Raw genomic sequence first — 19,953 nt, forward strand, 5'->3', positions numbered from 1 at the left:
ATGCTCAGTAACGGTTACACATTTTTGAATTGCTATGACTGTGATACATTGTTGTTAATCTACAGTACCTTAGTTGAATGCACTGACTGTAAATCACTCTGGATAAAAGTGTTTGCTAAATTACCTAAAAGTATATGGGAAAATAAACATACCAAAATGAACTACAAAGCTCCAGAGTGGCACAGCAGTCTATGGCACTGCATCTCAGTGCTAGAGGCATCACTACAGACCCTGGTTTGATTCCAGGCTGCATCACAACTGGCAGTGATTGGGAGTCCCATTGGGCGGCACACAATGGTTTGGCCAGGTTAGGCCGTCATTGTAAATAAGAATTTATTCTTAACTGACTTGCCTAGTTAAGTAAAGGTGAAAAAATGTAAAGCACACTGGGTATTACTATTGCCATTTTTTCGGGTCGAAGCTTATTATAGTAATACTCAACATGCTTTGCAATTGTTAATTTTTACATACAGTACCAGTCAAAAGTTTGGACACACCTACTCATTCAAGGGTTTTTCTTTGCCTTCCTGGTGACTACCTCATCAAGCTGGTTGAGAGAATGCCATAGTGTGCAAAGCTGTCATCAAGGCAAACGGTGACTTTTTTGAAAAATCTGAAATATAAAATATATTTTGATTTGTTTAACACTATTTCATAGTTTTGATGTCTTCACTATTATTCTACAGTTTAGAAAATATTAAAAAATTATGAAAAACCCTTGAATGGGTAGGTGTGTCCAAACTTTTGACTGGTACTTTATACAGTACGTTTACATTTAGTTCATTTAGCAGACACTCTTATCACACCATAGTGCCATCCGACTTCTGATACCAATGCAGAGTGAAAGGGGGCCACAAAATTGTGAACCACTGTAAAAACGGTATAGAAAAGTATTTTGTATATTGTATTTTGAAAATACAAATTTCAGCTCTCAAAAGTATCTTGTTACAAAATACACTGGAGTGTAGTTCAGCCAAGTGTAATACAAATGACAAAATTCTCAAAAGAAATTGAAATACATATTTCAAATAAGTACTGCCCATCTCGGTGCATGGTGGGAATGGGGAGAGGGGGTCTTAACCCAAATTTGATGCTATTTCCTTTTCAGGCCACACTGGAGGAGGGTGTTCACAAATGACATGCAGACTTTCTGCATTAAGTGTCAGCCCGGCAAGAGGAAGTTCTCTCTTTCCTTAGAGCGCTCCGTCTCTCTGGTGGACTTGGTGAACGGACTGACTGACTAACTCGCAGGGGCTTTTTCACCCTGATGGATCCAGAGAGGAGTGAGTGACTAGCAGAGGTTTTTCAGGGAGAGAACAGGACACATGGAATATGGCTCATATTGGAAAAACCCCACTGCGGAGGTCCTTCAGTGAGCACGTGAAAGTCTCTACCAACAAGGCTTGGGATGTATTCTGGAAGAGTGCTAGGGAGAAAAGGCTTTGGGGTAAGTGCTGGACTCTTTTTCACACGTTGACCAAGTGTTTGAAGTGTGTGACCGTTTGTTAACTTGTTGACTCAAACTTTGTGTAGTAAATTATTTACTGGCTTGACTGTTGTGTTCACAAATCCATCAATAATTGCATTGATGTTACAGTTGTCTGTCTCACGCTAGCCCATAAATCACTTACCAAATAATTTGACTTTCACCAAAACTGACACTCATCTCACCTCACGGTTGTATCATGTTAAAAACAACTCAGTTTCAAGCTCCATCTCCAGTCCTACATACCAGAGAGTTATTTTCCCATGATTGCGTGTCTATCAAAACCAGAGGAGGCTGGTGGGAGGAGCTATAGGAGGATGGGCTCATTGTAATGGCTGGAATGGACTAAATGGAACAGCATCAGACACATCAAACATATGGAAACCACATGTTTTATCTCCATTACATTTTATCCATTCCAGCCATTACAATGAGCCCATCCTCCTATAGCTCCTCCCACCAGCCTCCTCTGATCAAAACATGCTCTAGATTAGAATTATGATAATGAAAAAAAGCTCCAGTGTGTAGCTCAGTGCCCTGCAGAAGTGTCAGTTGGCCCTAGCCTCTGGTGGGCTGTCAGTGGGGGGAGCTTCATGGTTCTCATACTGGAGACCTGCTGAGATTACCTTGATTCCTCTGTGGCCTTTATGAACTTCAGGGCCCATGCATTATGAGTGTGTACCATGTGTGTCCATTCATTATGCTTTCAGTCACACGTGCAAATATGGAAGTATGCACACACACACATTGCAGCACAGTCTTATGAGCTATACAATCCTTTTCAACAAATGAACACACATGCACACATGCACGCGCACACACACATTCATCAAGCTGTCAGTCCAATCTGGCTCTAGAAGCTTCTGCTGTTTGGTGTCATCTCTGAGGTGTTGTTCAAAATCTGCCTCTTCGTGTGTAGCGACATCTCTGTTTTCAGCTTTTAAAAATGCTTCCGATTCAAAGTTGGCATCTGATGATGACAGCTGTGTCTTCAGGCTTAGAGATAATACCTGGAACCAGCTGTGTGTTCATATTCATGTCCTCTCAACATGTGTGTTGGATTAATGACTCCACATAGTGACGTTGGTTAGTTGAGCTCACCTATTGGCTGAAGATAATTACACAATGCTAGTTAGCTGTGGCAGATCATTAAGGAACTTGGAACTGCACAGACACCAGGAAGCGGCTTCCTGCCAGCTCTAACAGCAAAAAGGCCCCCCACGGGACGCAAGCATTCTCTCTCACACTCTGTCTCCCTCCCTCTATGTTTCTCTCTCTCACTCTGTCTCTCTCCCTCTGTTTCACACTCTTTCTGTCTCCCCCTCTCACTATTTTGTGCATGCATATCATGTTCTCTTTCTTGCACTCATCTCTCATTTGTCTCTTTACACCCCCCCCCCCTCCTCCACCATCCCTTCTCTCTCTCTCTCTTTCTCTCTGGGCTCTACTGCAGTATACATCTCACAGGGAGGATCCGCTGTCCGGAATACTTCACAAACCTGTCCTAATATTTACACCCACACTAAATGTTGTCATAACTCAGGCCAAATATGGTGTTCCATTCAAACGGCGCAACTCACATCCAAACAGAACCTCTGCCAGATGTAGTCTATAAACTCCCAATAACTTTCCAATGTCAAGCTGTAGCCCCAATCAGAGGTATGAAGACACGGTTGTGTGAGGGCCAACTGGAGAAGCACAGAGCTGGAACTCGACATTTCAGAGAACATCTCTCTGTTATTGTATTTCTCACATTCCTCTTTTTTCTGTCAGTCCATCTCTTTTTCGGTCTTTCTCTTTTTGATCTTCTTACTTCCTCTCAATTGACAGTTTTATCTTCAGGATCTCTCTATTTTGTTCTTCAGAGCCTTTTTCTAAAGATAAAACTCCTATCTGTCTATTCTATTTCACTCTATTCTTTCGGTAGCTGTCCCTCTTTTCGGTTTCTCTTTCTCTCAAGCTAAGCTTCTCTTTCTTCTCTCTCTTTTTCTCTTTCCTCTCATTCGTTCCTCTGACGGAAGCATAGAGCAGATTGCCAGTGTATAGTATCTATGGCAGGCTCCAGCTCTCCAGTCCTCTCCCCCTCTCTGAGCTGCCTGCTTGCCTGCCTTGGTCTCATCAGCAGTATTACCTCACACTCTGGAGCACCAAGGCCATGTGCTCTGCTCTTCTCTCTGCCTGTCACTGCCACACTATGCTCAAATGACAGACTCGGGGGGTTGCTGTATTGAGTGTGTGTGTACGCATGGATGTGATCTTGCATATCAGTGTGTGTTCACAATGGAGTACTGTAGTGTGTTTGGGGGATGGGGGAGAAGGGTAGGGCCTAAGGTGTGTAGTATATAGGAGAACGAGGAATGAGTGGTAGTGTGTATGGGGGTATCCAAGGAGTCCTATTCTGATGCAGAGCAGGTCTGAGTGAGCTGTAAGATTACAGTGAGAAAGCCTTACCAGATGTGGCAATGCAGAAAGAAACTGCTGGAAAGAAGTAAAGGAAGTGGCATCGTACTAGAAGTTTCTCTTGGCTTTAACAACAGCAGAGAGAATGTGAAAAATCCATTTTTAGAGATAGTCTCTCCACCGCACACCTTTTGGATGCCATGAATATTCAACCTAATAATTTTATCAGATATTGTTTGATTCCAATACATTTGAGCTGGATAAAATGCATCCTCTTCAAAATACTTCAAAAACATCTGTCATGAGTATTTTCATAGATGAAAATGGTACATCTCTCCAGACTAATAACATCTCCGAAATCTTAGGTTAGGAACTTACAGCTATTCTGATTTCTGGACTTTTGCATACTGATCCTATCCTCTGTAATTGTTTTTATTTTTATTAGGATCCCCATTAGCTAACGCTGTAATGCTAGCTAATCTTCCTAGGGTCCAACACCAATTAACAAGACATTACAAACAACCACAAGTATTCAACAAGTAGACAATACAGACAATTAAAATACCTGTGTTACGTGCCTCCTAGTTGGAGGGAGGTGCAGGAATCAGGAGCAGGAGAGCAAGGAAGTCCCAGTGGCACAAACGTTTATTAAAGGAGTCCCAACACAACAACAACATGGGGGAAAACACGCTCAAACGAAGTCGCCACACACAGGGAAAGTAACGCAACACACGGAGGAGAAACCTTTACTCCTAAACATATATCTCAACAGTACAACTACCGAGTGAAAAGAAAACCCCATGGTGCAGACACGCACCCCTAACAAAGTAACACATACAAACAATCCTGCACAAAGACAAGCAGGCAGCGGAGGTAAATAAACCCACCGAAATCAACTAAATGAAACACAGGTGTGACAAAACAGACAGACACAAACGAAAAGGAAAAATGGATCGGTGGCAGCTAGTAGGCAGGCGACGACGACTGCCGAGCACCGCCCGAACAGGGAGAGGAGCCACCTTCGGTGGAAGTCGTGACAGTACCCCCCTCCTGACGCGCGGCTCCCGGAGCGCACCAACGCCAGCCTCGAGGACGACCCGGAGGACGAGGCGCAGGCGATCCGGATGGAGGCAGTGAAACTCACTCAGCAGAGATGGGTCCAAGACTATTCAACAGCCAGTGAAAAATCAGAGCGCCAAATTCAAAACAACAAAATGTCATAATTCAAAGTTCTCAAACATACGATTATTTTACACCATTTTAAAGATACACTTCTCCTTAACCTCTATGGGCTAGGTGGGACGCTTGCGTCCTACCTACTCAACAGCCACTCTAAGCCTGTGGCGCGATTTTCAATACCTTAAAAATCCTATTACTTCAATTTCTCAAACATATGACTATTTTACAGCTATTTAAAGACAAGACTCTCGTTAATCTAACCACACTGTCCGATTTCAAAAAGGCTTTACAACGAAAGCAAAACATTAGATTATGTCAGCAGAGTACCAAGCCAGAAATAATCAGACACCCATTTTTCAAGCCAGCATATAATGTCACCAAAACCCAGAAGACAGCTAAATGCAGCACTCACCTTTGATGATCTTCATCAGATGACAACCCTAGGACATTATGTTATACAATACATGCATGTTTTGTTCAATCAAGTTCATATTTATATCAAAAAACAGCTTTTTACATTAGCATGTGACGTTCAGAACTAGCATACCCCCGCAAACTTCCGGGGAATTCGCTAACATTTTACTAAATTACTCACGATAAACGTTCACAAAAAGCATAACAATTATTTTAAGAATTATAGATACAGACCTCCTCTATGCACTCGATATGTCCGATTTTAAAATAGCTTTTTGGTGAAAGCACATTTTGCAATATTCTAAGTACATAACCCAGGCATCACGGGCTCGCTATTTAGACACCCGGCAAGTTTAGCACTCACCATAATCATATTTACTATTATAAAAGTTTGATTACCTTTTGTTGTCTTCGTCAGAATGCACTCCCAGGACTGCTACTTCAATAACAAATGTTGGTTTGGTCCAAAATAATCCATCGTTATATCCGAATAGCGGCGTTTTGTTCGTGCGTTCCAGACACTATCCGAAATGGTAAAGAAGTGTCGCGCGCATGGCGCAATTCGTGACAATAAAATTCTAAATATTCCATTACCGTACTTCGAAGCATGTCAACCGCTGTTTAAAATCAATTTTTACGCCATTTTTCTCGTGGAAAAGCGCTAATATTCCGACAGGGAATCTCCTTTTCGGCAAACAGAGGAAAAAATCACAAAGGCGGGGGCGGTCGGGTCACGCGCATAAGCCCAGAGTCCCTTGATCGGCCACTTGAGAAAGGCGATAATGTGTTTCAGCCTGGGGCTGGAATGACGACATTCTGTTTTTTCCCGGGCTCTGAGAGCCTATGGAAGACGTGGGAAGTGTCACGTTAGAGCAGAGATCCTTAGTAAAAGATAGAGATGGAAAAGAAGTTCAAGAAATGGTCAGACAGGCCACTTCCTGTAAAGGAATCTCTCAGGTTTTGACCTGCCATTTGAGTTCTGTTATACTCACAGACACCATTCAAACAGTTTTAGAAACTTTAGGGTGTTTTCTATCCATATGTAATAAGTATATGCATATTCTAGTTACTGGGTAGGAGTGGTAACCAGATTAAATCGGGTATGTTTTTTATCCAGCCGTGTCAATACTGCCCCCTAGCCCTAACAGGTTTTAATGTAACCACATTGTCCGATTTCAAAAAGGCCTTACGGCGAAAGCATAAAGTTAGATTATGTTAGGACAGCGACAACACAAGAAAAACCACACAGCCATTTTCCAAGCAGGAGAGGGGTAACAAAAAACAGAAATTCAGTTAAAATTAAGCACTAACCTTTGACGATCTTCATCAGATGACACTCCTAGGACTCAATGTTAGACAATACATGTATGTTTTGTTTGATAAAGTTCATATTTATATCCAAAAACAGCATTTTACATTGGCGTGTGATATTCAGAAAATATTTTGCCTCCAATACTGCCGGTGAATCAGCACAACAATTTACAAAAATACTCATCATAAACGTTGATAAAATATTAAACTGTTATTCAAAGAATTATAGATGAACATCTCCTTTATGCAACCGCTGTGACAGATTTCAAAAAAGCTTCACGGGGAAAGCACACTTTGCAATAATCTGAGTACGGCGCTCAGAAAAATACACCAGGCAATACAGATACCCGCCATTTTGGAGTCATCTAAAATCTTAAATAGCATTAGAAATATTCACTTACCTTTGATGATCTTCATCAGAAGGCACTTCCAGGAATCCCAGGTCCACAATAAATGATGTTTTGTTCGATAAAGTCCATAATTTATTTCCAAATACCTCCTTGTTGTTAGCGCGTTCAGTAAGGTACTCCAAATGTAGGAAACACGCCCAAAATTTCACGACGAAAAGGTAAAAAAAGGTTATATTTACGTTTGTTGAAACATGTCAAACGTTGTATAGCATCAATCTTTAGGGCCTTTTTAACATAAAACTTCAATAATATTCCAACCGGACGATTCCAATGTCTTGAAAAACGTTATGGAACACAGCTACCTCATCACGTGAAAGCGCGCCACAAAACTCATGTCATTTTCTGAGTCACCAACTTCCCGGCCTTCTTGTTCGCTCTCTGTTCACTGCAAAAGCCTGAAACTAGGTTCTAAAGACTGTTGACATCTAGTGGAAGCCTTAGGAAGTGCAAATGAACCCTAAGTCACTGTGTGTTAGATAGGCAATGACTTGAAAAGACTACAAGCATCAGATTTCCCACTTCCTGGTTGGATTTTTCTCAGGTTTTGCCTGCTATATGAGTTCTGTTATACTCACAGACATCATTCAAACAGTTTTAGAAACTTCAGAGTGTTTTCTATCCAAATCTACTAATAATATGCATATTCTAGTTTCTGGGCCCGAGTAGTAGGCATTTTAATTTGGGTACGTTTTTCATCCGGCCGTGAAAATACTGCCCCCTACCCAAGCGAGGTTAATACGGTAATAAGGGGGGAGCTGTAACCTATAACACACCTCGTTTATTCTCCTCAGGACTTTAAATGGCCCCACAAACCGCGGACCCAGCTTCCAGCAGGTTTTGGGTCGAGAGCCAGACCCGATCCCCTGATGCGAACACCGGGGCCTCACTGCGGTGGCGGTCAGTGCTCGCTTTCTGCCGCCCTTCAGCCCGTTTCAGGTGCCCGTGGATGGCCTCCCAGGTCTCCCTCGAGCACTTCACCCAATCCTCCACCACAGGAGCCTCGGTCTGGCTCGGATGCCATGGTACCAGGACCGGCTGATACCCCAACATGCACTGAAAGGGCGAAAGGTTCGTTGAGGAGTGGCGGAGCGAGTTCTGGGCCATCTCTGCCCATGGAACGTACCTCACCCACTCCCCTGGCCGGTCGTGGCAATACGACCGCAGAAACCTACCCATATCCTGGTTTACTCTCTCCACCTGCCCATTACTCTCGGGGTGAAAACCAGAGGTCAGGCTGACCGAGACCCCCAGACGCTCCATGAACGCCCTCCAAACCCGGGAGGTGAACTGGGGACTGTGGAACGGGGAGGGGAGCCTTGCACTGAGCGCACACCGAACAGGAGGAGACGTAAACCTCACGTCCTTAGCTAAAGTGGGCCACCAGTACTTCCCCCTAAGGCTTTGCACTGTCCTATCGATACCCAGATGACCAGAGGAGGGTAACGTGTGCGCCCACCAAATCAATCTATCACGGACACCAAGCGGGACGTACCTCCGTCCAGCTGGACACTGAGGCGGAGTAGGCTCCGACCGAGATGTCCGCTCAATGTTCGCGTCCACCTCCCACACCACCGGCGCCACCAGACAAGAGGCCGGATGTATGGGGGTGGGATCGATGGACCGCTCCTCTGTATCATACAGACGGGACAGTGCGTCTGCCTTAGCGTTCTGGGAACCTGGTCTATACGATATCGTAAATCTGAATCGGGTGAAAAACATGGACCACCTTGCCTGGCGAGGGTTCAGTCTCCTCGCCGCCCGGATGTACTCCAGATTACTGTGGTCAGTCCAGATGAGGAAAGGGTGTTGAGCCCCCTCAAGCCAATGTCTCCACACTTTCAGAGCCTTTACGACAGCCAGCAACTCCCGGTCCCCCACGTCATAGTTTCGCTCCGCCAGGCTGAGCTTCCTCGAAAAGAAAGCGCAGGGGCGGAGCTTCAGTGGCGTGCCCAAGTGCTGTGAGAGCACGGCTCCAATCCCAGCCTCGGATGCATCCACCTCCACTATGAATGCCAAAGACGGATCCGGATGAGCCAACACGGGAGCCTCAGTAAACAGAGTCCTCAAGCGACAAAACGCTCTGTCCGCCTCAGCTGACCACCACAGACGTACTGGCCCCCCCTTCAGCAGTGAGGTAATGGGAGCAGCCACCTGCCCAAAACCCCAGATAAACCTCCGGTAGTATTTGGCAAACCCTAGAAACCGCTGCACCTCCTTTACCGGGGTGGGAGTCGGCCAATTACGCATGGCTGCAATGCGGTCACACTCCATCACCAACCCTGATGTGGAAATGCGATACCCCAGGAAGGAGACGGACTGTTGGAAGAACACGCATTTCTCAGCCTTGACGTATAAGTCATGCTCCAACAGTCGCCCCAAGTACTCTGCGCACCAGAGACGCATGCGCGGCGCGTGTGGCAGAATATATCAGAATGTCATCGATATAAGCCACCACACCCTGCCCGTGCAGGTCCCCGAGAATCTCGTCTACAAAGGATTCGGAAGAAGGCTGGAGCATTCTTCAACCCATACGGCATGACGAGGTACTCATAATGGCCGGATGTGGTACTAAACGCTGTCTTCCACTCATCTCCCTCCCGGATACGCATCAAGTTATACGTGCTCCTGAGATCCAGTTTTGTGAAGAAGCGTGCTCCGTGAAATGACTCAGTCGCCGTAGGGATGAGAGGTAGCGGGTAACTGTACCCCACCGTAATAGAATTTAGACCTCTATAGTCAATGCACGGACGCAGACCTCCCTCCTTCTTCACAAAAAAGAAACTCGAGGAGGCGGGTGACGTGGAGGGCCGAATGTACCCCTGCCTCAGAGATTCAGAGACATATGTTTCCATAGCCATTGTCTACTCCTGTGACAGGGGATACACGTGACTCCTGGGAAGTGTGGCGTTTACCTGGAGGTTTATCGCACAATCCCCTTGTCGATGAGGTGGTAATTGGGTTGCCCTCTTTTTACAGAAGGCGATAGCCAAATCGGCATATTCGGGGGGAATGTGCACGGTGGAGACTTGGCCTGGACTCTCCACCGTCATTGCACCGATGGAAACTCCCACACACCTACCTGAGCACTCCTCTGACCACCCCTTTAGAGCCCTCTGTTTCCACGAAATAGTGGGGTTGTGAAAGGCCAACCAAGGGAATCCCCAGCACCACTGGAAACGCAGGAGAATCAATGAGGAAGAGACTAATTCTCTCCTTATGACCCCCCTGCATAACCATGTCCAGTGGAGCCATGGCCTCCCTGACCACCCCTGACCCTAATGGTCGACTATCTAGGGAGTACACATGGAAGGGTTTGTCCATCTGAACCAGGGGAATCCCTAACCTATGCGCAAAACCGCGATCCATGAAATTCCCCGCTCCACCTGAATCTACTAGCGCCTTATGCTGGGAATGGGGGGAAAACTCAGGGAAAGAAATGAACACATACATGTGACCAACGGGGGACTCAGGGTGAGCCTGGTGCTGACTCACCTGGGGTGTCCGAACAGTGCTCGGCCTGCCGTCTCGACTCCCAGACGAGCTCCTCCAGCACCGGTCGGCAGCGTGCCCTCTCCAACCACATCCAGTGCAGGAGGAGGCTCCTCCTCCGATCGCCCTCGCTGCAGCACCCCCTAACTCCATGGGGGTTGGAGCGGAGGCACTGGGTGGGTGGAACCAACAGGACCCGATCCGGACGCCCACTCGTAGCCAGCAAGTTGTCGAACCTTATGGACATGTCCACTAGCTGGTCCAGGGTGAGGGTAGCATCTCTGCATGCTTGTTCCCTGCGGACGTCCTCACGTAAGCTACACCTATAGTGGTCAATCATGGCCCTGTCGTTCCACCCTGCGCCGGCGGCCAAGGTCCTGAACTCCAGAGCAAAATCTTGGGCGCTCCTCATCTCCTGCCGTAGATGGAACAGACGCTCAACTCTCGGTAGTGGTCCCTCGCCGAGTCTGGTCCATCCCAGACCGCGTTGGCCCACTCCAGAGCTTTGCCTGTCAGGCAGGAGAAGAGGGCGTTCACGCTCTCACTTTCCGAAGGAGCCGGGTGAAAGGTTGCCAAGTAAAGCTCTAGCTGGAGCAAGAAACCCTTGCACCCGGCAGCCGTCCCATCATACTCCCTCGGGAGCGCGAGCCGAATACCGCTGGGGCTGGATGGTGCCGGAGAAGGTGGTGGTGCAGGTTGGAGTGTGGCTGGTGCAGGGGTAGGCAGGCCACCTCTCTCCCATCTCTCCATCGTCGCCATCACTTGATCCATGGCGGTCCCGAGACGGTGGAGAACAGTGGTGTGGTGTTGCACGCGCTCTTCCATGGAAGTGGAGAGCGCGTCAGCTCCTGCTGACTCCATTATGACTGGTGCGGGATTCTGTTACGTGCCTCCTAGTAGGAGGGAGGTGCAGGAATCAGGAGCAGGAGAGCAAGGAAGTCCCAGTGGCACAAACATTTATTTAAGGAGTCCCAACACAACAACAACATGGGGGAAAACACGCTCAAATGAAGTCGCCACACACAGGGAAAGTAATGCAACACACGGAGGAGAAACCTCTACTCCTAAACATATATCTCAACGGTACAACTACCAAGTGAAAAGAAAACCCCGTGGTGCAGACACGCACCCCTAACAAAGTAACACATACAAACAATCCCGCACAAAGACTAGCAGGCAGCGGAGGTAAATAAACCCACCGAAATCAACTAAATGAAATACAGGTGTGACAAAACAGACAGACACAAACGAAAAGGAAAAATGGATCGGTGGCAGCTAGTAGGCCGGCGACGACGACCGCCGAGCACCGCCCGAACAGGGAGAGGAGCCACCTTCGGTGGAAGTTGTGACAAGCTGACAGGAAACACATTTAACATTCAGTTGATGATTTCTATTTCCTGTCCAGTCATATCGCCCTCCAGGTTCCCTTGGAGAGTTCATCAATGAGCTTGACGCCTTGATAAGTTCCTTTCCTGAAGATGGCTCACCTCTCACAGTTCTGGGTGACTTTAACCTCCCCACGTCTACCTTTGACTCATTCCTCTCTGCCTCCTTCTTTCCACTCCTCTCCTCTTTTGACCTCACCCTCTCACCTTCCCCCCCTACTCACAAGGCAGGCAATACGCTTGACCTCATCTTTACTAGATGCTGTTCTTCCACTAATCTCATTGCAACTCCCCTCCAAATCTCCGACCACTACCTTGTATCCTTTTCCCTCTTGCTCTCATCCAACACTTCTCACCCTGCCCCTACTCGGATGGTATTGCGCCGTCCCAACCTTCGCTCTCTCTCTCCCGCTACTCTCTCCTCTTCCATCCTATCATCTCTTCCCTCTGCTCAAACCTTCTCCAACCTATCTCCTGATTCTGCCTCCTCAACCCTCCTCTCCTCCCTTTCTGCATCCTTTGATTTTCTCTGTCCCCTATCCTCCAGGCCGGCTCGGTCCTCCCCTCCTGCTCCGTGGCTCGACGACTCACTACGAGCTCACAGAACAGGGCTCCGGGCAGCCGAGCGGAAATGGAGGAAAACTCGCCTCCCCTGCGGACCTGGCATCCTTTCACTCCCTCCTCTCTACATTCTCCTCTTCTGTCTCTGCTGCTAAAGCCACTTTCTACCACTCTAAATTGCAAGCATCTGCCTCTAACCCTAGGAAGCTCTTTGCTACCTTCTCCTCCCTCCTGAATCCTCCTCCCCCCCCCCTCCCTCTCTGCGGATGACTTCGTCAACCATTTTGAAAAGAAGGTTGACAATATCCGATCCTCGTTTGCTAAGTCAAACGACACCGCTGGTCCTGCTCACACTGCCCTACCCTGTGCTTTGACCTCTTTCTCCCCTCTCTCTCCAGATGAAATCTCGCGTCTTGTGACGGCCGGCCGCCCAACAACCTGCCCACTTGACCCTATCCCCTCCTCTCTTCTCCAGACCATTTCCGGAGACCTTCTCCCCTACCTCACCTCGCTCATCAACTCATCCTTGACCGCTGGCTACGTCCCTTCCGTCCTCAAGAGAGCGAGAGTTGCACCCCTTCTGAAAAAACATACACTCGATCCCTCCGATGTCAACAACTACAGACCAGTATCCCTTCTTTCTTTTCTCTCCAAAACTCTTGAACGTGCCGTCCTTGGCCAGCTCTCCTGCTATCTCTCTCAGAATGACCTTCTTGATCCTAATCAGTCAGGTTTCAAGACTGGGCATTCAACTGAGACTGCTCTTCTCTGTGTCACGGAGGCTCTCCGCACTGCTAAAGCTAACTCTCTCTCCTCTGCTCTCATCCTTCTAGACCTATCTGCTGCCTTTGATACTGTGAACCATCAGATCCTCCTCTCCACCCTCTCCGAGTTGGGCATCTCCGGCGCGGCCCACGCTTGGATTGCGTCCTACCTGACAGGTCGCTCCTACCAGGTGGTGTGGCGAGAATCTGTCTCCGCACCATGCGCTCTCACCACTGGTGTCCCCCAGGGCTCTGTTCTAGGCCCTCTCCTATTCTCGCTATACACCAAGTCACTTGGCTCTGTCATATCCTCACATGGTCTCTCCTATCATTGCTATGCAGACGACACACAATTAATCTTCTCCTTTCCCCCTTCTGATAACCAGGCGGCGAATCGCATCTCTGCATGTCTGTCAGACATATCAGTGTGGATGACGGATCACCACCTCAAGCTGAACCTCGGCAAGACGGAGCTGCTCTTCCTCCCGGGGAAGGACTGCCCGTTCCATGATCTCGCCATCACGGTTGACAACTCCCTTGTGTCCTCCTCCCAGAGTGCTAAGAACCTTGGCGTGATCCTGGACAACACCCTGTCGTTCTCCACTAACATCAAGGCGGTGACCCGATCCTGTAGGTTCATGCTCTACAACATTCGCAGAGTATGACCCTGCCTCACACAGGAAGCGGCGCAGGTCCTAATCCAGGCACTTGTCATCTCCCGTCTGGATTACTGCAACTCGCTGTTGGCTGGGCTCCCTGCCAGTGCCATTAAACCCCTACAACTCATCCAGAACGCCGCAGCCCGTCTGGTGTTCAACCTTCCCAAGTTCTCTCACGTCACCCCGCTTCTCCGCTCTCTCCACTGGCTTCCAGTTGATGCTCACATCCGCTACAAGACCATGGTGATTGCCTACGGAGCTGTGAAGGGAACGGCACCTCCATACCTTCAGGCTCTGATCAGGCCCTACACCCAAACAAGGGCACTGTGTTCATCCACCTCTGGCCTGCTGGCCCCCCTACCTCTGAGGAAGCACAGTTCCCGCTCAGCCCAGTCAAAACTGTTCGCTGCTCTGGCACCCCAATGGTGGAACAAGCTCCCTCACGACGCCAGGACAGCGGAGTCAATCACCACCTTCCGGAGACACCTGAAACCCCACCTCTTTAAGGAATACCTAGGATAGGATAAAGTAATCCTTCTAACCCCCCCTTAAAAGATTTAGATGCACTATTGTAAAGTGGTTGTTCCACTGGATATCATAAGGTGAATGCACCAATTTGTAAGTCGCTCTGGATAAGAGCGTCTGCTAAATGACTTAAATGTAAATGTAAATATGGTCTATCGCATTAGATGTTCTTGAATTTTTTTGTTGGTGGATTTACTTTTTGCCTGAGAAATATGGATTGGTAAAGAGTTCCATTCAGCTATGGCTCTATATAAAACTATAGATTTAAGGCGATTTGTCCTTGGTTTGGGTTGTCTTAGCTGCCCTGAATTTGCCTGTCTGGTTTGGTGGTTATGCGTGTTGCTAGTATGTACTAACTGGCCTGAAAAATACTGTGTTTTAAAAAAATTATATAACATTCCAAAAGAATATCAGAAGACTGGATAGTAATTTGTTTTCAAGTGAGCCATGAGAAATTCTGATGCATTTGGATAATATTCATATGGATAGAGCAATGAAGAGCTAATCTGGCAGCCCTGTTTTGAGCGATTTGGAGGTTTTTTATATCTTTCTTTGCTGCAGATGACCATATAACTGGACAGTACTCTAAGTGTGATAGGACCAGGTATTGAATCACCTGATTCAGTGTGCTAGATGTTGCATACTCTGAACATTTTCTTGAAACAGTAATTCCCCTAACCATCTTAATAACAACATTATCTATGTGTTCTGACCGTGATAAAGCTACGTCCAACATGATGCCTAGTAGTTTTGTTTTTTCACTTGCTCTATATGTGTTCTATTCATCGACAAATTCAATTGGGGATCATCAGCAATCATATATCTTGAACCAAATACAATATATTTTGTTTTAGAAATGTTCAACACTAATTTGTTCATATCAACCCACCCAGACACCATTCTTAGTTCACTGCTCAGTACATCTGTCTCATTACATTCTGATGCTGCTCTATACATTGTAGAGTCATCAGCATACATGACCACTCTTGCTTTGTTCATTACTGAAGGTAAATCATTAGAAAAGATAGAGAAGTGGGCTTGGGCAACTTCCTTGAGGAACACCACAGTGTTATCTTTACTGTTTGAAAAGCTACCGTTAAAGAACACTTTGTGCCGTCTCCTGGATAGATAGCTTTCCATCCAGAATAGAGCTGCAGACTTAAAACCATAAAAATTGCGTTTACCTAGTAACAGTTCCTGATCAATTACATCAAAAGCAGCACTGAAATCTAACTAACTTCCTGTCATCCATACTCTTTAACCAATCATCAGTCATTTGTGCTGAGACCGTACTCTTAGAATGCCCTTCTTTGTATGCATGCTGGAAACACGTTATCAGACCATTACATGACAAATAATCCTTGATTTGGACAGATACAATTTTTTTCCAATAATTTACTTAAAACCTCTTACATCTAGACGTTCCGCTAGCGGAACACCACTCCAATATCCAATGATAGGGCGTGGCGCGAAATACAAACTACTCGAAAATCCGAAAACTTCAATTTTTCAAACATATGACTATTTTACACCATTTTAGCCTCTCTGGGCTAGGCGGGACGAATTCGTCCCACCTACGCAACAGCCAGTCTAATCCAGTGGCGCGATTTTCAAATACCTTAAAAATCCTATTACTTCAATTTCTCAAACATATGACTATTTTACAGCTATTTAAAGACAAGACTCTCGTTAATCTAACCACACTGTCCGATTTCAAAAAGGCTTTACAACGAAAGCAAAACATTAGATTATGTCAGCAGAGTACCCAGCCATAAATAATCAGACACCCATTTTTCAAGCTAGCATATAATGTCACAAAAACCCAGAAGACAGCTAAATGCAGCACTAACCTTTGATGATCTTCATCAGATGACAACCCTAGGACATTATGTTATACAATACATGCATGTTTTGTTCAATCAAGTTCATATTTATATCAAAAAACAGCTTTTTACATTAGCATGTGACGTTCAGAACTAGCATTCCCACCGAACACTTCCGGTGAATTTACTAAATTACTCACGATAAACGTTCACAAAAAACATAACAATTATTTTAAGAATTATAGATACAGAACTCCTTTATGCAATCGCGGTGTCCGATTTTAAAATAGCTTTTCGGTGAAAGCACATTTTGCAATATTCTGAGTAGATAGCTCGCCATCACGGGATAGCTAATTTGACACCCACCAAGTTTGGTACTCACCAAACTCAGATTTACTATAAGAAAAATTGGATTACCTTTGCTGTTCTTCGTCAGAATGCACTCCCAGGTCTTCTACTTCAACAACAAATGTTGGTTTGGTTCCAAATAATCCATACTTATATCCAAATAGCGGCGTTTTGTTCGTGCGTTCAAGACACTATCCGAAGGGTAACGCGCGGACGCGTATCGTGACAAAAAAATTCTAAATATTCCATTACCGTACTTCCAAGCATGTCAAACGCTGTTTAAAATCAATTTTTATGCGACTTTTCTCGTAAAATAGCGATAATATTCCGACTGGGAGTCGTTGTTTTCGTTCAAAGACTGAAAAGTAAAATGGACTCTTCACGTCCATGCGCACACCCGTCTCATTGTTCTCAGATCGACCACTTACCAAATGCGCTACTGTTTTTCAGCCAGTAACTGCAGAGTCATCATTCAACGTTCTGGCGCCTTCTGAGAGCCTATGGGAGCCTTAGAAAGTGTCACGTTACAGCAGAGATCCTCTGTTTTGGATAGAGATGACAAAGAAGGCCAAGAAATGGTCAGACAGGGTACTTCCTGTACAGAATCTTCTCAGGTTTTGGCCTGCCATTTGAGTTCTGTTATACTCACAGACACCATTCAAACAGTATTAGAAACTTTGGAGTGTTTTCTATCCAAAGCTACTAATTATATGCATATTCTAGTTTCTGGGCAGGAGTAATAACCAGATTAAATTGGGTACGTTTTTTTATCCGGCCGTGAAAATACTGCCCCCTATCCATAACAAGTTAACACAGGCAGCAAGCTTATAGGACAACTATTAGGACCAGTGAATGCAGATTTTTTTTTATCCTTAGGTAGTGGAATAACCTTTGACTCTTTCCAGACTTCTGGGCACACCTCATACATCAAGCACTTATTAATATTAATATATATGAGGGATTGGGGTAGATATTTGGTTAGCTGTAACTCTGAGCAATTTGGCATCAAGATTATCTGTACCAAGTGACTTGTCATCTGACTCTGTCATACGTTGTTGTGCCATCCATGGTTCTAGACCAGGTCCAATCCAGTGATCAGGCCCGCATATGATCCAAAACCTATCATACTGTGACACTTTCTGTATTTTGAAAGTTTTATATCTTTAAAAAAGGTGATTGCTGACATGTAAAACATTTTAGGGACTGTATCAACAGTGGACTAATGAAACAAATAACAATATATAGTTTGAGTGGTATTGTCCTTTAACAATGAGGTAAGGTACAGCGGAAGTTTATGCAGGATGGCTTTATAAACAAAAACGATCTACGAGACTTCAGAGAGAGCAAGTCTACTTCCTGACACAGAATACAGTAATGTGTACTAAACCTATCGCCCGTAATAAAGCGTAGTGTGCTTTAAACTGCATCCAATGGCTTCAATACAGTGGCAGCTGTATTCATGTAGACAATATCGCCATAGTCTGTAGCCGGTATAAATTGCGACTGAATGATATGTTTTGACTTATTCCTATAAAATAAGTCAATTTTAATTCTTAATTTCTTAACTTACTCATCAACAAGGACACGATCAATGTACATGTGCATAAATCATCATATACATTTTTATGTGATTTGGAGAATAACATCAAATCAAATCAAATGTATTTATATAGCCCTTCTTACATCAGCTGATATCTCAAAGTGCTGTACAGAAACCCAGCCTAAAACCCCAAACAGCAAGCAATGCAGGTGTAGAAGCACGGGTGGCTAGGAAAAACTCCCTAGAAAGGCCAAAACCTAGGAAGAAACCTAGAGAGGAACGAGACTATGAGGGGTGGCCAGTCCTCCTCTGGCTGTGCCGGGTGGAGATTATAACAGAACATGGCCAAGATGTTCAAATGTTCATAAATGACCAGCATGGTCAAATAATAATAATCACAGTAGTTGTCGAGGGTGCAACAAGTCAGCACCTCAAGAGTAAATGTCAGTTGGCTTTTCATAGCCGATCACTGAGAGTATCTCTACCGCTCCTGCTGTCTCTAGAGAGTTGAAAACAGCAGGTCTGGGACAGGTAGCACGTCCGGTGAACAGGTCAGGGTTTCATAGCCGCAGGCAGAACAGTTGAAACTGGAGCAGAAGCATGGCCAGGTGGACTGGGGACAGCAAGGAGTCATCATGCCAGGTAGTCCTGAGGCATGGTCCTAGGGCTCAGGTCCTCAGAGAGAGAGAAAGAAAGAAAGAAAGAAAGAAAGAAAGAAAGAAAGAAAGAAAGAAAGAAAGAAAGAAAGAAAGAAAGAAAGAAAGAAAGAAAGAAAGAAAGAAAGAAAGAAAGAAAGAAAGAAAGAAAGAGAGAATTAGAGAGAATTAGAGAGAGCATACTTAAATTCACACAGGACATACAGTGAGCTCCAAAGTATTGGGACAGTGACACATTTTTTGTACTCTGTACTCCAGCACTTTGGATTTGAAATGATATAATGCTATTATGATTACAGATATTCCTGAATGAATCGTAAAAAATTATGAGTCAGAAAGTTACAGACGCACAAATATCATACCCCAAAGACATGCTACCTCTCACCATTACAATAACAGGGGAGGTTAGCTTTTTTCTGTGGGGGGGTATGATATTTGTGCGTCTGTAACTTCCTCAATCATCATTATTCATGATTCATTCAGGACTATCCGTAATCATGGTAGCATCCACATTAATGTAGAAGTGTTTAAAAACATATTATATACTTATTTACAATAAAAGTGACTCCAAAATTATACAATACATTATTTAGCATTCATTTCTATTGGGCACAAAATAATCTGCGTCCAATAATTTTGTAGAGTCACAAGCTTGATGTAATTATTGCATGGGACCAAATACTAAACTTTTGACTACTTTAATACTTTTGCTCCTCTAAAATGGGGGACTATGTCTTAAAAGTGCTGTAATTTCTAAACGGTTCATGGATACCCTCAAATTAAAGCTGACATTTTTATTTAACTCGGCAAGTCAGTTAAAACCTCTTACATCGAGACATTCCGCTAGCGGAACACCTGCTCCAATATCCAATGATAGGCGTGGCGCGAATTACAAATTCCTCAAAAATACAAAAACTTCAATTTTTCAAACATATGACTATTTCACAGCATTTTAAAGACAAGACTCTCCTTTATCTAACCACACTGTCCGATTTCAAAAAGG

At 45.3% G+C, this 19,953-nt stretch overlaps 1 pseudogene; it reads left to right on the forward strand.

Annotated features, from left to right (window-relative positions):
* The first annotated feature begins 1,128 nt into the window (after positions 1-1,128).
* The window catches only part of LOC106603488 (rho GTPase-activating protein 7-like), an 88,274-nt pseudogene continuing 69,449 nt past the window's right edge, over positions 1,129-19,953 (forward strand).

The sequence above is a fragment of the Salmo salar genome, chromosome ssa04 (assembly GCF_905237065.1).
Source record: "Salmo salar chromosome ssa04, Ssal_v3.1, whole genome shotgun sequence".
NCBI classification, from domain to species: domain Eukaryota; kingdom Metazoa; phylum Chordata; class Actinopteri; order Salmoniformes; family Salmonidae; genus Salmo; species Salmo salar.